The sequence below is a fragment of the Heterodontus francisci genome, chromosome 11 (assembly GCF_036365525.1).
Source record: "Heterodontus francisci isolate sHetFra1 chromosome 11, sHetFra1.hap1, whole genome shotgun sequence".
Classification (NCBI taxonomy): Eukaryota; Metazoa; Chordata; class Chondrichthyes; order Heterodontiformes; family Heterodontidae; genus Heterodontus; species Heterodontus francisci.
The window spans coordinates 45,697,987-45,710,041 of record NC_090381.1 but is presented as its reverse complement, the minus strand read 5'-3'; the positions used below and the strand labels follow the sequence as shown (position 1 = coordinate 45,710,041).

At 43.4% G+C, this 12,055-nt stretch overlaps 1 protein-coding gene across 1 annotated transcript in view; it reads left to right on the top strand.

Annotated features, from left to right (window-relative positions):
* The window catches only part of clstn2a (calsyntenin 2a), a 540,968-nt gene that overhangs the window by 466,231 nt on the left and 62,682 nt on the right, over nucleotides 1-12,055 (top strand). The window lies entirely within an intron of this gene.

Sequence of the window (12,055 nt, the reverse complement as noted above, 5' to 3'; positions counted from 1 at the left end):
TAATTTTGGATAATAATATAACATCCCTCTTTCTTTATAAAAATAGCAATGCCTTTTTACTATTAACATAACTTTTCCAAACATTAATTTTTTCTTTGCTTTTGGCTAAACTGAAGAAAATTTACCATCAGCTTTTACAATTAAACTTTTAATTCTGAACACTTCATTCAAGATATCGTTCTGGTGTTATGCCTCCATCTCGTGGATTTGGTTGTCGTCATCTCTGTCTGAAATGAGTTGGTGTGCTGTACTGGCAGTGTTGTATGTATTGCTTCTTAAATAATCACACTTTGGACACAGATACTGGAGCTGGCTCATGTTTTCTCACATCTCTCCATTTGTGGCGGCATGATAAAATGTGTGTTTCAGTACACAGGTTGCGGAGAGATATATACAGACACACACATGCTTGAACAATGGAGTTCCTAAGTCATTTTGGATAATATAACAATATAACATCCCCCCTTCCGCAAGAATGTCAGGCTGGACAATTAATGGTGTCATTATAGAAAGGTCAGCAATTTTATGTCTCTATCTCTCAGAAGGATTCCTGTTTCCAAGAACCTCACTAGCACAAGATAGTTAGGTATTCTGAAATTAATACTTATGCCACAAAGCAATAACTCACAAAAATGGCTTATTAATACCCAATTCAGTTTGTGCTGTAGATTTGCCAAATAAATAACAAGTGCTTTAACTGGAGCAATCTTTTTGTTGTGTAGATTAAAGTTAATTATTTCAAAACATGTTTGTATGACAAGTTTCAGGGCTGCCTTAAGTATTCTCAGGTACAGTGATGCTGGTCAAGAGTGTAAGTGATTTGAGTGTCTTGCATTCGGGAGTGTTTCTGTGCTGTCCAATATTTAATTTTGTATTAGCATAATCCAGAGGGGTAACTTAGATCCACTTGTAATCTGAAGTAGATATAGTGGGTGAAATATTCGAAAAGGCCTGTTCGTGGGCATGAGGATCGTAATGCAATGAAAATGATGCAGGCCGCATCATGATAGTGGCATGTAATGCAATGCTAACTGCATTGCTGAGTGGCTGCACGCTTGACAGGGGGCCCGGGTCATGCGAGGCTAGCACCAAAGCTAGCCTGTCCCTCTTAAAGGGGAGGTGTATTCTGGCTGCAGCAAGGGCTGGAAGTTGCTGGAAAACAGTCTCTGACTTGGAAGAAACTAGAGCAGTGAAGCAGCAAGACAGGGAAAGGGCTTCCAGGTTCTCAGATGCAGCACTGGAGGCATTAGTGCAGGAAATAGAAAGGAGAGAGGTAATCTTTTCGCAGGGGGCCAAGCATACACTACTGCGAAGGGAATGGGAGCAGATAGCCATGGAGATCAATGATATGAGTCTATCCCTGAGGGCCTCGATACGTGTCAGAAAAGGTTCAATGATCTCAAACGAGTGGTCAAGGTCAGTAATTGCATCTTCAAATGCCATCTCCTACCCACCACACCGCCAACCTCACACATTGCTCAATGCACCACACCCCCATCACTCACCCAACAACAATCTCTAGCAATCAGGACACATGCCTAACGTTCAGATGCTCTAACTTGCCCTCACACACTTACCACAGCTGCGAGCCGCACACCAATATGTCACACCTTCCACATATCCAGCAATTCAGCTCTGACAGGCAAATCACCCAGACATGTTGCAACACGCTCACTGACTTTTTCCTCTCTCTTGCAGGACAAGGTGACACATAACAGGAGGCTACAGCAAAGAACTGGCAGGGGACAGACACGGCTGCATGCCCTCGCCCCCTTGAAGGAGAAGGTGTTCAGCATTATTGGCATAGCTGTCACTGAGGCTGTGGAATCAGCATTGTTGAAGTCACCAGGATGACAGTATATTCCTGTCTTATGCACCTTTTCAAATCCCACTTCATTCTCATCCCACAATCTGATATGATGTACAAGCTGAAGATAGTGTAACCCTGTCCCTGTTGCTTTCCAACATCACTCTTCCCTCACCCCAACACTCCTCTTGTGCATTTATGTTTTCAGGTACCCAGGAACTGCCGCCTGGCCAGCCAGTGGTGCCTGAGGCTGAAGGTTCAGAAGATGAGCTCACCTCTGAGGAAGAAACACGATCACTTAATCTGGCACTCGCAGCCACCAGCTCAGATACTGGCACTGCATGCACATGAGGAGGTAGTGTACAGGTGGGATCTGCACGTGATGAGTTGCAGGGCACAAGTAGACTGCAGCCAGGCCAGGGGGAAGGATATTGCATATACCAGCTCACCAGAGGCAAGCTGCTGCAGAAGACTGAATGTGAACTTTGATGGTGCAGTGTACAGGAGAATGCTGATGGACTTGCACACCAAAATGCTTGGTGTATTGGCAGGCCTGCCAGACAGCTTGTTGCCACTGTCAAGGAGCATGGAGGAGTGCGGTTCCAACTTGGCACAGGGCTTTGAGCAGAGCTTGGAGCCCATCCTTTCTAGCGTGGAAGTGTTGGCCAACTCCAGGAGCGCCCTTGTCGTGTCAACCATGATGCGTGTCTGTTGGCCAATGTCTCAGCTTCCAATGTAGCACAAGCAGAAACCACCCAATGTCTGAGTGCTGCAGAGAAAGCTCAGATTGAGGCCATGAAATCTCTGTTGCAATTCAGGCTCAGACTGTTGCCATCATGGCTGTGGATTCCAGTGCTCAACGGGGTAAACAGGGTCTCACATCAGTCCAGCAATCTGTGCTGCAGCAGATTACTAGGATCGCTGAGGTACCATCCTGGGACAATGGCACTGGCTCTTTGGTGTATGATCCTGCTGCCCTCTCAGGATGACAGCCTTTGTCCTCTGACTGCTGCCACTCCACCAGTGCCTCTGCTATTGCCTGTCAGCCAGCAGCCCCCAGACTGCTGCCATCCATACCAAGGTGGTGCAGACTGAATTTGGGCCCTCAAGGCCCAGAGCTGCTCAAGGGCATCCAGCAAAGCCACCTGCAGTCTCCCCTAGTGAAAGACAGTTGCCTTCCTCCAGCTATGTTGCAGTCACTGGGGTAGCACTGCCCAGAAGCATGAGGACAAGCTCTATGGGACAGCACAAGGGTAAATAGTTGAGTATTGTATATATTATTGGAAGTGTTATTGTATCAAGTTGATACAGAATGGTTGTTTTGTGATTTCTTTTATTTCAGGATTTTGGCCAAGAGGGTGCTATAAGGGTATAACAGAGGGTTGAGAAGGTGGAGAAGTGTGAAGCAACACTTACCTGGGGCTCTTTTCAGGGGAACCAGAGTCTGATAAGATGCTCGCAGACAATCCGCCTGAAATGAATGATGTCCCAGATGCTTCCTCTGTTCTTCTTTCCTCTTCAGGAACTTCATGACTTTTGCCAGGAGAGTGGGGATTCACCAACATGATGATCTGGGTGTGGTTGCATTAGATGTAACCTTCTACCCTTAACAGATTACTCTATGGTTCAGATATAAGAAATAATGAGACAACACTCAAAGACCAAATTAAACACTAATGTCTTTACCAGGTTTCATAGGAATACCAGTTAGCAATACAATACACCTTTTAGTCACAAATACATTACAAGAAGTTATACGCACAATCACTCAGTCAGTGATTATCTCCTCTTGATCGTACTCTTCAGCAACTGACCAAGTTGAGTTTTATAAGTCCCCGGGACAGTCATTGTGTCTCTGTGTGTGTGTCTCTCTCTGTCTGTATTTGTGTGTGTGTCTCTCTCTGTGTTTCCTTCTCGGTGTGTGCCTCTGTGTGTGTGTCTGTCTCTCCGTCTGTATTTGTGTGTGTGTCTCTCTCTGTGTTTCCTTCCCTGTGTGTGCCTCTGTGTGTGTGTCTCTCTCTGTCTGTATTTGTGTGTGTGTCTCTCTCTGTTGAATGCATGTTCACCTGTGCATCTTTAAGACCATTGCATTAACAAGATGGATGAGCTCCAAAGTGGCAGATTGTGCACCAGATCAGTGTTATATGCTGACCGATATCACGATCTGCCCACTCTGCATGCTTCCAAAGCACACATGTGATGCCCATGCTACTATTCTTCAAAATATGGCAATGTATGAGAGCCACAGCAGGAGTCACTGGGAGCCATTTTTTCATCACCCAGCTCCCGTAGCACTGAAACCAGCAGCAGCCTGAATCTTTCACACATATCCTCACATGCACTTGTCCAGTCTTTTTTCATTAATTTTCAAATTGCCCATTGTTACGACCAGGTGAGAAAGGTGTCTAGGGGTCCCTCTCTGCTTTCACCTGGTCTTACTGTAACAGGGTTTAATTTTAAACACACCATGTTTTTATCTTCCCCTTGGTTAATCCCTTTTCGCCACTTTCCAATTATACGGCAAAGAAACCAGCACAACAGGTTTTCTCAGATTTAAAGAAGAAAAGTGAAATTTTCTTAAACTTAAACCTAAACTCTAATTCAGTTAACACCTATGGATACACAACACTTCCACACTAGCATGCATATGCGATACACATGTGCAAATAGAGACAGAAAAGAGCAGAAGAAAAATAAAGTGGAAAGGTCTGAGGCAATATCTGAATAGTTGTTGTTGCGGTTGTTCGAGCTCACTGTAGAGTCCTTGATTGTAGGTAGATCTTGCTTTTCATTGGGGCCCAGTATTATTCTTAAACCTTGTTCGCTGTTGGAGACTTTTCTCTCTTGGGGTTCATGTGTCTTCAGTGGATTCAGAGGCGTGTGAGAAAGAGATGGGAGCAGACAGGAGAGAGATCTTCTCAGTCCAGGAGCAAACAGACTTTCTACCCAAACTGTTTGTACAAATTCAAAAAAAATGTTGCCCAGCAAGTTAGTCATGTGATTAGCTGGTTTGACCATGTCCGTTTGTGTATTTGGCCATCTTAGCAGTAAACCTGGAATGCTGGCTCCCCCATCTTCAATGTCTGGTGATCAAAAGTCAATTATGGGTTGAATGTGTCAGGGAATGGCTGCTTTGTCCTTCCAAACACTGTCTGTTAATATGCAAATGTATTTTCCAGCCACAGCTGACCTGTTTAACAAGTCCTTCCTTCACTCCAGTAACAGTTTAAAATCAATGTTCATGACAAAATTAATGTGCCTCATTCTTGGCAGGTGGGGGCCCAGCATGACAACTTGTTGATGTCTAAATGCATCCTTTGTGATTTGTTGCTACATACAAATTTCTGCTAACTTTGAGCTGTCCCCGATTCTCCTATTAATGATAGTCTCGATGATGCAACATACTCTTGGTAAGATTTGACAGTAGTCTGTTCATGTCTCCTGCTGAAGGAGTTGTTCCAGGCACAGAGTTCTCCCATTTACAATGCCTTTGTTGGTATGTGAATGTTTGATGGGGAAAGGGGATGATTCAGAAGTGGGAGAGTCCGGTAATGTCAATACTTTCTCTTATTGCATAGTTCATTGCAATGTAAAGTTAAAGCAGTGAAAATATACAAAGCCTGCTCAAGTAGGGAAAATATTAAATGATGGGAAACTCTGGGACTGATTCGTTGTTGAGATTGGAAGTGAAGTTTGAGCTAATGGGTTTAGTTTTATTATTTTTGTCATGACACCTGTGAACAGAAAGTTTTATTGAGAGTAACCCCAATGGTTTAGTGGGTAAATGCTCCACATGGCATGGTACTGCACCATAAGGTCCCAGGTTTGATTGCTGGTCTATTAGGCCAGTGTCGTTTGGCTAGAAAGGGGGAAGATATCATCTGCAGTTGCACATTCTGCTTACTGTACAGTGGCCTTTGTTGATAACTGTGTGGGCTGAAATTTATGAGCGTGCTCGTTTAAATGGAGGGGGTGGAATGATCACTCCTTTTAAAGGGCTTCAAACCCTGCAGTAACAACTAAAATTTTAAAGGTACATTAATTTGAAATTTCTGTTTAAAAAGAAAGTGAATAAAAGCTGGAATTCCCCTCTCCTACCTCCTCAATGTTTGTTTTTGGACTTATCCCTTCCAAAATAAACTTAATTCCCAACCTGATCTTTCCCCCGAACCTTGTTACCGTTCCCCTTCAACCCCTTCCCACCATCCTCCTAGCCAATGGTGTAAGTTTCCTCCGTTTCCCCCCCCCAGCCCACCGACTTGAAAATTAAATTCCTCCCCCCTCCCCACCAGTGTCTTGCCTTGAATAAGGTCGGAAGGCCTGGGACTTTATTCACCAGCTGAAATATCGTCGAGTGGCGGCGGCCCGGTCAAGGTATATTTATTAGCAATGCAAATGAAGGCCCTGTCGCTTGGCGGCGGGGGGACGGCTGCACCAAGGCCTCGCCGCCGGCGGTAAAATGCGAAGGGCCTTCTCAGCATCAGGGGTCATGGCGGGCCTCTCCCGGAAGAATTTTCCAGGACCCCTCCAACACGAACCCCGACGCCAGAGGCCTTATATAATTCAGCCCTATGTGTGTATATCGGGTGAGAGAGGATTGGACTCAGCTGTGATACCCTAAACAGTTTAAAGAGTCTGCCCACATCAAATACTGGAAGCTTGGCCACATGCAAGTTTCTATGAAGCCATAGCCGGCAAAAGTGAAATAACTTCAGTAGCTGAAGAGGTGGGGGGGTGGGGGGCGGGTTGGTGTGTGGAAACAACCAATGAAGCTAATATTTTCCGAAGAAGGGTCACTGACTCGAAACGTTAACTCTGCTTCTCTTCCCACAGATGCTGCCAGACCTGCTGAGTGATTCCAGCATTTCTTGTTTTTGTTTCAGATTTCCAGCATCCGCAGTATTTTGCTTTTATTTAAGCTAATATTTTGGTTCTTTACTCGCGCTCAACACAGAAAACACTTTCCAAATAACCACATTTCAAGTCGAAGTGGAAACATTCTGTTTAAGTAAAGATGTTTGATTCATTCAAAGTCCTATCTTGTTAAGTAGATAATCTCTCATCTAAACGTCTAAAGGAAAGAGTAAAGATAAAGGTTTTCTTTATTTTGAATACTTCCATGTAATTTCCTGAAGCTTTGTGGTGCTGTGAGCCACATCATTGTCAGGAATGTGCTTTACATATTAAGCATTGTGGTAAATCTTACGATATCACCTTGTTTGAATCTTGTTTCACTTTGACATTAAAACAGCATTTTGAAAAGAAAATTGAATGTCGGATGTTAGCAAACAGAAGGGTTTTGTTCCCTGAGGAACAGACTAATGCAGGAAATAATCAAGGATCGTATCTTTCATCGTACAGCTTTCTTTTTGCGGTGACAACATGATTTTCTAAAAGGCATGCATTGTTATTTTTATCCAGAAGATTTGTATCTAGTAATATATAAACAATTCAAGTCCTACACAAATCCAGGAGCTCCCTGTGAGAGTTGTAAAATGTGTATAATGTCTTCTATAAATATGCCGTTTACTATCTTGGAACTGTTCAGAGATTTTGGAATCCACTCCTTCCTATGACCTTATTTTCAGGACAAGGATATGGGATGTAAAATCATTTTACACTGTAATCAGCACTATTGAGTATCACCTTAGTGAGTGAGGTATGATCCTGTGCAAGTAGTACTCTGCTCTATTACCATTTCCCAATACTTTATAGGCCTCCGAGATAGAAGAGCACACGCATCCCTCTCGTATTAAATCATTAATGATATAAACTTCAAACAGAAACGAAGCATGAAAAATGTATGCATAAATGCTAATGGTTTTGATTGTTGCTTTTATTTTCCAAATAAAATTTAACATAGTCTCCAACAAAAAAATGCAATTCAAATCATTTCCTGAAGCAAACGTTTGCTTTTCCCTTCGTGTGCATGTTAACAGCCAAATTGGAAGGGGCTGGGAGTTAGAACCAGCTGATCACAACAGTAATCCTTGTTTCTGAACCAACTGACTGCATGAAGTTGGGCTGCGGGACCAATCTGCTCTAGGCTGTTTGATCCTGCAGGAGCACAGTGGTTACCTCAATATCCCAGTTTTTTTCAGGCTCCTTTCATCCATCTCTTTCAAGATATCCACTCATCCTCACATCCTCCTGCTGCACTGTTAATATTACTTTAAGATACTTGCCATTAACTATTCATATTAAATGTTCACAACTAACCTAGTCTTGTCTCCCTTTACCCAGTACCATTGGTGCTTTCTTGTCTCTGGCCCCAAATGATGTTGTTTATGCTTTATTTTGTGGCTAGTGGCCATTGAACAATTGTCAGCAATGGTCATTAACTTCACTGTGCTGCAAAAGCAAGGGAGCTCCCTCTTCTGTTCACCCTGCCTCCCAGCCCACATGGAAATGAAACAGGTCAAACTTAATTCACATGCACAATGCAATTTATTTTCCAAATTATTTAATTAAACTGATTTCCCCTGCAGGTGTTGAATGGAAAGTGAATGTTTAAAACAAATTATATAAACCAAGCTTCTACATCTGTTTATCAAATAATTTGATATGATTGTTATCCTACACCATCTTGTCAGTACAGCAAACATCATGTCAAAATGCTTTCCCATGCATTGTTCTGATTATCAGATTATTAAAGGCATTTTGTTTTTATTTGCTTTTTGACAAGAGATTTGTTTTTGCTTCAGCAGTGAGAGAAAGGAGTGAGTGATTGCTGTGGAGGTATAGGATGTGCATAAGGTCATAGAGTCATTTACAGCATAGAAGGCCATTCGGCCCATTGAGTGCATCCCTCCTCTCAAAGGAGCAATCCACTCAGTCCCACTCCCCTCTACTTGAATCCCGTAGCTCTGCGTTTATTTCCTTCATGCCCATCCAGTTTCTTTTTGAAATCATTGATTGACTCTGCTTCCTCATGGGCTGTGAGTTCCAGGTCATTCGCTGCGTAAAAAAGTTCTTCCTCACATTCCCCCTGCATCTCTTGCCCTAAACCTTCAATCTGAGTTCCCTAGTCCTTGTACCATCAGTTAATGGGAACAGTTTTTCCTTACCTAACTTATCTAAGCCTTGTACGCCTCTATCAAATCTCCTCTTAAACTCCTTCGCTCCAGAGAGAACAAACACAGCTTTTCCAACCTAATCTTGTAACTAAATTCCCTGATCCCCAAAGCTGGTAAATCGCCTCTGCGGCCTCTCAAGGACCCTCACATCCTTTCTAAAATGAGGTGAGTGGAACTGGACACAATACTCTAGTTGGGGCCTAACCAGAGCTTTATAATGGTTCAGCATAACTTACCTGCTTTTGTATGCTATGTCTCTATTTATGAAGCCTAAGATCCGATAAGCTTTGTTAACCATTTTCTCAATATGTCCTGCCACATTCAAAGATCAATGCACATGCACCCCCAGGTCCTGCACGCTCTTTAGAACCGTGCCATTGTCTATATTGCCTCACCCTATCCTTTCTGCCAAAATGCATCACCTCACACTTATCTTTATTCAATCTCATCTGCCACTTGTCTTCCCATTCTGCTGGCCTATGTCCTGTTGCAGTTGATTGCTATCAGCCTCACTGTTTGCCACTCCTCCAAGTTTGGAATCATCGGTAAATTTTGAAATTCTACTCTGTATTCCAAGATCCAAGTCATTTATATATAGCTTAAAAAAAAGCAGTGGCCCCGGCACTGACCCTTGGGGAACACCACTGTCTACCATTCTCCAGTCTGAAAAACAACCATTTACCATGACTCGCTGTTTTCTGCCCTTAAGCCAATGTTTTAATCCAATTGGACACTGATCCTCCTATTCTATGAGCCCCAATTTTGTTAACCAGCCTTTTATGTGGTACTTTATCAAGTCCGCAGGATGTGTCCCCATTTCCCTCTTTCGCCAGCTAGTGACTCCCAGGTGCAATCTATATAGACAATATCTGCCAAATTCCCTTCATCAACATTCTCCGTGACTTCATCGAAAAAGTCAGTTAGATTAGTCAAGCCTTTTACAAATCTGTGTTGGCTATCCTTAATTAACTCAAACCTCTCCAAGTGCCTGTTGATTTTTTTCCCTGATTGTTGTTTCTAAATTCTTACCCACTACTGATGTTAAACTCACTGGCCTGTAGTTGCTGGGACTGACTTTACAGCCTTTCTTGAATGAGGGTATCACATTTGCCCTTATCTTATCCTCTAGTTCCTCCTGTATCCAGGGGAGATTGGAAGGTAATAGCAAGCCCTTCTGATATCTCCACCAGCACTTCCTTTAGCAGCCTGGGATACAAGACATCCGGACCAGGTGACTTATCTACCCTAAGCATAGCCAACCTTTCCAGTGCCTCCTCCCTCTCAATTTTTATGCTATCAATTGTCTCTACTGTCTCACTTCTGCTGATATTTAGTTAGATTCCTCTTCCTTAGTAAACACCGATATAAAGCGCTTATTAAATATTCCAACATTGCCTCTAAGCGTATATTGCCCTCTTTGTCCATAGGCCTCACTCAACCTCTTACTACCTGTTTACTATTTACATGCTGGTAGAAGATTTTTGGTTATGTTGACTGCTGTTCTATTCTTATAATCTCTCTTTGCCAGTCTTATTTTCTTATTCACCTCCCCCCTCAACTTATTTTATTTGGCCTGGTTCTCACTTGAAGAATTCACCTGGCATGCATCATACACCCTCTTTTCTTTTCATCATAATCTCCATCTCCCTCATCATCCGAGGAGCTCTGTTTTTGATTCCCCTACCTTTCACCCTTGTTGGAATGTACCTAGCCTGTACCTGAAGCATCTCTTCCTTAAAGATAACCCATTGTTTTGTTACATTTTGTCCTGTCAGTTTTTGGTTCCATTTTATCCTGGCTAGATCCATTCTCATTGCATTGAAATTAGCCCTCTTCCAATGTAGTCATTCTATCTTATAGCGTTCCTTGCTTTACAGCATTACGACTCTAAACCTTATGATCCAATGATCACTCTTACCCAAGTGCTCCCCCACAGACACTTGGTTCCCCTGGCCCACCTCATTTCCCATCACCAGATTCAGCAATGCTCCCTTTCTAGTTGGGCCGAGGATGTTGTCCAGAACATATTTCAGAAGTTCCTCCTCCTCCTTTCCCTTTACTCTAACATTGTTACAATTGATGTCTGGGTAATTAAAGAATTAAAGTCCCCCCAAAATCACCACTCTATACTTCTTGCACATCTCTGTGATTTCCCTGCAGATTTGCTCCTCTATCTCTCTCTCTCTCACTATTTGGAAGCCTATAGAATATCCCTAGTAGCATGATCATACCCTTTTTACTTCTCAACTCTAACCAAATGGATTCTGTCCTTGCCCCTCTCTCTTTACAACACTACAATGTCTTCCCTAATCAGCATTGCTACCCCACCTCCCTTTTATCTTTATCTTTTCTGAACACTTAGGTTAGCATCCTTCCATCTACAAAAGATGATGGACACACAGCAAACAATCCATTTAAGTGAGATGTTTTCTCTTGATGCACCTTTGCTGATGGCTGTGAAGGCCAGTCCTTGACAGGCAGGTTCTGCCACAAGTGCTGCACATGAAGCTGCCAAGTGACACCGTGAGTTGTTGTTTTTGATGTTGGCGCCTGTTGCCAAGCTGCTGTAACAACTGGTCATCGTGGTAGTGCACACCAGTCCACAGGATGTGTCGCCATTTCCCTCTTTCGCCAGCTAGTGACTCCCAGGTGCGATCGTCGACATTTAGGGCCTTCATGTTATACCTGCAGGCATCCTTGAAGCAGAGCTTTGGGCGCCCCACTGGTCATTTGGCCCCGGCTACCTCACCATACAAAAGGTCCTTGGGTATGCGACTGTCTTCCATTCTGCAAATGTGTCCGATCCACCTCTGTTTGATTAGTGCCAACACACTTGGGAGATCTGCCTTGGAGAAGACTGCCACATTTGTGATTTTGTCCTGCCAAGATATATCCATAATGCACCACAGACAGTGAAGATGGAAATTACTGAGCTGCTTTTCCTGATAGCTGTAGTCGCCCATGTTTCATAGCCATACAGCAAGGTGCTTAGAACACAGGCCTTATAAACCATCAGTTAGGTCCTAAGGGTCAGCTTGGTGTTATCCCACACACGTTTCGTGAGTTTCCATGAGTGGCTAGCGCAGCATCACCAGCGTGGAAGAGTTCTCTGATCAGGACACAATGTGTTTTCAGCTTTGCTTTCAGTCTTGATAGATTGTAGAGCTTACTG